Here is a 7,707-nt window from a genome sequence, read left to right on the forward strand (position 1 = left end):
GTCCACTCTGCAGTCGCCCAGTTTCCCACCGAGGATCAAAGTGGGGAAGGGCAGCAGGATCCGGAGGAGGCCCCGAGGCCACGCGGCCACCACCACAAAGACATGCCGGGCTCGGGCACACGGCAAGCTGGAGACCGAGCTCCCTGGCCACCCGGGCGGCAGCAGGTAGTCCGTGGCGCGTCCGGGTAACCCTGTGGCCGCAGCAGTGGCGGCCCGAGCTGGCTGCTCCGGGTTCCAGCCGCTGGAGGAGGCTCCGGGGCGATCGGGGTGACCGGCGCCCAGGCGGTCCAGTGCCTCATGTGTTCTTATTTGTTCACCTCTGACTATGCAATTCTGAAGCCTCCCCTGCCGGAAGCCAGTTCATCCTTGCTGTTTGACACAGTCGCTGCAGGAAAGAAACATCTGCACAGCATATGTTTCAAGGGACCTGGCATATTGTTAATATGTTTGCTCTCCTTAGCGCCATGTGTTTTAACCAAGGTCTCCTCTCCGAGAAAGGTGTTTCCCCAGGTGGGGATTTTTCCCTGAGATTAGAGAGGGGATACAACCCCTTAACTAAGTGCCAGGCGGGTAGTTAATCACTTTAACTACAATCACGCTTAAGCTACATAATCTTTACTCCCTGGAATGGAGATAAGAAACGCCCTAACCTTTGCAATAGAAATTGACAGGATTAAAATCGACTGGTATAAATACAGATGTAACAAGACAATAAACATCAGATTCTGATTAGATCCTAACCAGAACTTTGGCTGGAGATCCTGGCTAGAGGTCCTGACTAGGCTGCTGATCAACTGAAGGCTGTCTCCGTGTCATTCCTTCTTCGCCGACTCGACTCCATCCACACCTTTGGGGACTCCTGGACCTGCTCGGGTTGGACCCCAGCACTCCCCCATTCGAGGGACCCGGCAGCCCGACCGACACCTTCCACCCGCCTCGCGCCCTGGTCTCAAAGCACAGAAGGATCAGTCCCTAACACCTTTCACCATTAAGAAGAAAGCGATGGAGGAGCTGAGCGCTGATGAGATCCGGCGGAGGCGCCTGGCTCGATTTGCTGGTGGACAGACCTCCCAACCGACCACTCTGCTCACCTCTCCCCAGAGGGAGAACCCTCCGGGGCCCCCTATAGCGGCATCAGCCCCCGGCCCCTCCCAGAGTCTTGGTCTCAATGTCCACAACATGACCCCAGCTACCTCCCCAATAGGTGCATCAGGAGTAGCCCATCGAAGCCAGAGCAGTGAAGGAGTCAGTTCTCTCAGCAGCTCACCCTCCAATAGCCTTGAAACGCAATCGCAATCTCTCTCACGTTCCCAGAGCGTGGGTATAGATGGTGTCTCTTGTGAGAAAAGCATGTCCCCGGTGGATGTGGATTCAGGAATTGAAAATAGGGAAGTTGATGAAAATGATCGAAGAGAAAAAAGGAGCCTCAGCGACAAGGAGCCGTCGTCGGGTTCTGAAGTATCTGAAGAGCAGGCCTTGCAGCTGGTCTGTAAGATCTTTCGTGTCTCCTGGAAGGACCAGGACAGAGATGTCATCTTTCTTTCTTCTCTTTCTGCACAATTTAAGCAGAACCCAAAAGAAGTGTTCTCTGATTTTAAGGACTTGATTGGCCAGATTTTAATGGAAGTGCTAATGATGTCCACTCAGACTAGAGATGAAAACCCGTTCGCCAGTCTGACAGCCACGTCACAGTCAATTGCCGCGGCAGCTCGGTCACCCGCCAGAAATCTCATGCTAAATACTGGCTCGGTCCCCGGAACGAGTCCCATGTTCTGCGGTGTGGGTGCCTTCGGCACCAGCTCTTTGTCTAGTTTTGGAGCCTGTGGTGGGGCAAGTTCTTGGGATTCCTACAGTGACCACTTCGCCATTGAGACCTGCAAGGAGACAGATATGCTGAACTACCTCATCGAGTGTTTTGACCGAGTTGGAACAGAGGAAAAAAAAGCACCTAAGATGTGCAGCCAGCCAGCGGTCAGCCAGCTTCTGAGCAACATCCGCTCACAGTGCATATCCCACACTGCGTTAGTACTGCAAGGCTCCCTCACCCAGCCCAGGTCCATGCAGCGGCCATCCTTCCTGGTGCCGTACATGCTGAGGAGGAACCTCCCATACGGCTTCATTCAAGAGCTGGTGAGAACCACTCACCAGGATGAAGAAGTGTTCAGGCAGATCTTTATCCCCATTTTGCAAGGCCTGGCGCTTGCTGCCAAAGAGTGCTCCCTTGAGAGTGACTACTTTAAATACCCCCTCATGGCTTTGGGTGAGCTCTGCAAAACCAAGTTTGAGAAGACACACCCCGTGTGCAATTTGGTCGCTTCCTTGCCGTTGTGGTTGCCTGAGTCCCTCAGCCCTGGGTCCGGGCGGGAGCTGCAGAGACTCTCCTATTTGGGGTCTTTTTTTAGCTTCTCAGTCTTCGCAGAAGATGATGCTAAAGCGGTTGAAAAATATTTCTCAGGGCCTGCTATTACCCTGGAAAGTACTCGCGTGGTTAGCCAATCATTGCAGCATTCCTTGGAGCTGGGAAGGCAAGAGCTTTTCAAGATTCTGCATAGTATTCTGTTGAATGGCAAAACCCGGGAGGCTGCCCTTGGTTACATGGCGGCTGTCGTCAATGCCAATATGAAAAAAGCACAGATGCAGACAGATGACAGATTGGTTTCTACAGATGGATTTATGCTGAATTTTCTCTGGGTGCTGCAGCAGCTAAGTACAAAGATCAAGTTAGAGACGGTTGACCCCACGTATATATTCCACCCAAGGTGTCGGATCACTCTGCCCACCGATGAGACCAGAGTGAACGCCACGATGGAGGATGTGAAGGACTGGCTGGCGGAACTCTGTGGAGATCAGCCTCCCTTTTCTGAGCCGAAATTCCCTACGGAATGCTTCTTTCTTACGCTGCACGCTCACCACCTCTCTATCCTGCCAAGTTGCCGTCACTATATCCACAGACTCCGGGCCATCCGGGAGCTCAAGAGAACCGTGGAAGATTTGGAAAATAACGAAAGCCAATGGAAAGATTCCCCCCTGGCAACTAGACACCGTGAAATGCTGAAGCGCTGCAAAACTCAGCTTAAGAAACTGGTACGATGCAAGGCCTGCGCTGACGCTGGTTTACTTGACGAGAGCTTTCTGCGAAGATGTCTGAATTTTTATGGCCTTCTCACTCAGCTGCTGCTCCGCATCCTGGACCCTGCCTACCCCGATGTAACACTGCCTTTAAGTTCAGACATCCCCAAGGCGTTTGCAGCATTGCCTGAGTTTTATGTAGAAGATATCGCTGAATTTTTATTTTTTATTGTACAATACTCGCCTCAGGTGCTTTATGAGCCCTGCACTCAGGATATTGTGATGTTCCTCGTTGTGATGTTGTGCAACCAGAACTACATCCGCAATCCGTACCTGGTGGCCAAACTGGTAGAAGTCGTGTTTATGACCAACCCTGCTGTTCAGCCACGAATGCAGAAGTTCTTTGAAATGATTGAGAACCATCCTCTCTCCACCAAACTGTTGGTCCCTTCCCTGATGAAGTTTTATACAGATGTCGAGCATACCGGAGCGACCAGCGAGTTCTATGACAAGTTCACCATTCGCTACCACATTAGCACCATCTTTAAAAGCCTTTGGCAGAACACGGCTCACCACGGCAGCTTCATGGAGGAGTTCAACTCTGGGAAGCAGTTTGTTCGCTATATAAACATGCTGATCAATGACACGACGTTTCTGCTCGATGAAAGTCTGGAGTCCCTGAAGCGGATCCACAAGGTGCAAGAGGAGATGAAGAACAAAGAGCGGTGGGCGCAGCTGCCCCGGGGCCAGCAGCAGGCCCGGCAGTCCCAGCTGGCTCAGGACGAGCGGGTGTCACGCTCCTATCTTGCCCTGGCAACGGAAACCCTGGACATGTTCCACATCCTCACCAAGCAGGTCCAGAAGCCCTTCCTCAGGCCAGAACTTGGACCCCGATTGGCTGCAATGCTGAACTTTAATCTTCAGCAACTCTGTGGTCCCAAGTGCCGTGACCTGAAAGTCGAAAACCCTGAGAAATATGGCTTTGAACCAAAGAAGCTGTTGGACCAACTGACAGATATTTACTTGCAGCTGGATTGTGCGTGGTTCGCTAAAGCCATCGCTGACGACCAGAGATCCTACAGCAAAGAGTTGTTTGAAGAAGTCATTTTGAAGATGCGGAAAGCGAGGATCAAATCCACAATCGCGATAGAGAAGTTTAAACTCCTCACCGAAAAGGTGGAGGAGATAGTGGCCAAGAACGCACGCGCTGAGATCGACTACAGCGATGCTCCGGACGAGTTCCGAGACCCTCTGATGGACACCCTGATGACTGAGCCCGTGCGGCTGCCCTCCGGCACCATCATGGACCGCTCCATCATTCTGCGGCACCTGCTCAACTCCCCCACGGACCCCTTCAACCGGCAGACGCTGACCGAGAGCATGCTGGGGCCAGTGCCAGAACTGAAAGAACAGATTCACGCCTGGATGAGAGAGAAGCAGAACAGTGATCATTAAACGGCCGGCGAGGCCAGCAGAAGCAGCATCGGTGGTGAAATGCTCTTCAAATGTGGAGGCCAGATGTGGCGAAGACACCGATCTCCATCGATTTCATTGTGATTAGAGAACCTTGGACATTTTGCTGCTAAAGAATCTTTCCCCTTCCCTTCCTCTCCTGCCCCTACATGCACTGCTGTGGATTTTTTTAAGAGAAACGAAAACAAAAATAAATTCCTTTCCCTGGCTCTCCAAACATATATTCTGTGAGATAACTGTGCCTGCAACAAAGTTAATCCTGGGATCGTATTTTGATATCATATTCACATATTTGTTTTTTTAATTGGTGTTAGATGACATGATGAATAAAAAAGGCAAGATATTTTCAGAATTTGAAAAAAAAGAAAAGAAATAAATTGCGAGTATCCAAGGGAGAAGAGACTAAAATGAAAATTTAATAAGGGGCATTGAAGAAAGGTAGGAAAATAACTGAGGAAATAAAAATGACAGAAAGAATGAAATTAAAAATAAAGGTCAAAGAGAAAGTAATAGAAATGAAAGACTGGCAGAGAGGCAATAATATGCATATCATTGGAACACACAAAGAAGAAAAGTAATGGCAGAGAGTTAATAATTAAAAAATATAAGTCATAAAAACCTTCCAGAAATAGAAAAACGTCTGAATCGACACACTGAAATGGCTCCCTGAGTAACTGGGAAGATTAAACCAGAATGATTAACTCTGAGACATAGCCGAGTAAAATGATTTCAGAGATATACTAGTAGATAACTTCAGGTCTCCAGCTAAAATATTTACATAGGCAAAGAAACTAACTAATTCTTTTCAAAGTCAACATGTAAAAGCAAGGCAGTAACGGAGCAACACTTTTAGAAAATTCAGTGAAAGAAAATGTAAACTAAAGATTTTATGTCCAGCCAAGCTGTCCTTCCAACATCAACAGATATGTAAACAGTTTGTTACCTACAAGAACTTGGGGAATGCTGAGCCCATCAAGCCTTCCTGAGGAATCTACCAGGGATGAACTTTGTCCAACAAAATGATGATGGGGCAGAGTGGGGGAGAGGAAGTAGATTCAGCAGACAAAAACTCAATGTTTCAAACCAAGTTGAGAAATTTTTAAAAGTGACCAGAGCTTTAAGGAATGGCACAGATCAGAACTAGAGGAACTTAGAAATGACATGGTTAGGCAACAAGAAACTGTGAATGAGAACTGCCATAACACAGGGAAAGATTTTAAAAGAAGAATTCTGCGATGAAGATCAAATGAGAAGGTACTCAAGAAAGAATAAACACCATGGAAAATATGGGAAGTTAAGGAGAAAGGTGAAAAAAATAAAAGAGAAATATTATTATTAAAATAAAATGAATTTGAGGAAAAGTGATACATATGAAAGTCAAGGAAAGGAGATTAAATATTCAGAAAATTGAAAAGGCAGTTAAAATAGAATAAATATCTAAAAAAACATAATTCAACCTTTTTCAAGTGAAAGGAGACTTGAATTTTCATATTCAAAGGGCACATCATGTACCTTGGAAACAAAACTCAGAACATTTACCAGGGAGACATAGCTTATTAAAACCAAAGAAATTTAAGAAGACAATCTGAGAATCTAGGCAAAGAGCTATGCTATTTAAGGGGGAAAGATCAGGCCTGGCTGACATGATTCAGTGGTTGAATGTCTACCGATGAACCAGGAGGTCACAGTTCGATCCCTGGTCAGGACACATGCCTGGGTTGTGGGTTCAATCCCTAGTGTTGGGCATGCAGGAGGCAGCCAATCAATAATTCTTATCATTGATGTTTCTATCTCTCTCTCCCTCTCTGAAATAAAAAATGTATTTTTTTAAAAAGGGGAGGGGGATCAGATTTGGATGATATCCTGTCCACATTATTTTATTTGTTTGTTTTAATTTAGAAAAAAAAAAGCAACATGTTTAAAAAAAGAAAAATATGAATCAGGATATTTGTATTCATCAAAATTCTTCCTTAATTATATAAGCCACATACAAACAGTTGTGAATGTGAAAAGTCTCTGTGAATACTGATCTCAGAGCCAACTTGCCTATTTTCATTTTTTATGCAATTTAACTATTCTGATAAGTATGTAGTGGTATCTTCTTATTTCCTTAATTTATTTTTTTAATGCACTGAGGATATTTATTTCTTCACAATTCATGTTTTCTAGAAATATAGTCCTTTTCTTCTTTTTTAAAAATCTTTATTGTTGAAAGTATTACATATGTCCCTCCTTTTTTCCCCATTGAGTCCTTTTCTTTTCTAACATCTGCATATTGCATTGTATTCTCACTGAAAGCTAAATCCTCTTCAGTTTTATCTGTTGATTTTTGGCTACTATTCTAATTATTGTGATTTATTTCTCAAGAAATTAAAAATTCTGAAATTAGGTTTCCATTCATTACCTTCCCATTACTATGATAATAACCTATATATTCACTGTTTTTATCATTTCCTTCTGCATTGTTAGCTTCTTAAATTTGAACTTAATATCCCTTAGTTGAGATTCTGAATTTCTAATTCTGTCTTTAATTCCTTTTTTTAAATTCAGGTGTTGGATTTGTTTATCTAGTTTCCAGATACCTTCCCTTTCCCTTGGAATTTCTGTTTTTGTTTTGTCTCTTCTCTTATAATGGCCTCTTGATCCTGCTTTTGAAAGCTTGGTCTACTCATAAAATCATTCTCTGTGACATGATTTCCTCCAAGTCTTAAAAATAATGGGAAGGGGCTTATTTGGATGAGCCAACAGTCAGGTTTTGTGGTGTGCCTTTCTTTTTACCTAATTAACTGTAATTTTTAAAGTATTTACTTCTTTTGTCTTGGAAAACATAAACTATTGGTAGGAAATCTCCAATGCCCCAGAGACCTGTGGCATTTCCCTCCAGAGCTCATCTTAGCAAAAAGCACCACTGAGCCCACCTGCGACTGTCTGACTCATTGTTTTCTGGGGGCTGCAGTCTCTGAAGCTACTTGACTACGAGGAATTTTGGAGCCAGGTGGGGAACAATGTCTCACTCTTTCAAAATAATAAGCTACTGTAGCAGGGAAAGAAATATCCCTGTTTTGGGCTGATAGTGTTTGAGTTTCAGATCTGCAGGCTAAGATGTCAGGTGAAAAATTTCATATTCTTTCTACTTGAGGCAAAAATGTTTTCCTTGCCTTAGGT

The 7,707-nt window shown here is 45.2% G+C and overlaps 1 pseudogene; it reads left to right on the plus strand.

Moving 5' to 3' along the window:
- Nucleotides 1-1,002: 1,002 nt before the first annotated feature.
- Nucleotides 1,003-4,524, plus strand: LOC139017036 (ubiquitin conjugation factor E4 B pseudogene; annotated as a pseudogene).
- Nucleotides 4,525-7,707: the final 3,183 nt, after the last annotated feature.

This window comes from Myotis yumanensis, unplaced genomic scaffold (assembly GCF_028538775.1).
Source record: "Myotis yumanensis isolate MYYU_CA2020_CCGP unplaced genomic scaffold, mMyoYum1.0.hap1 SCAF_9, whole genome shotgun sequence".
Taxonomy (NCBI): Eukaryota; Metazoa; Chordata; class Mammalia; order Chiroptera; family Vespertilionidae; genus Myotis; species Myotis yumanensis.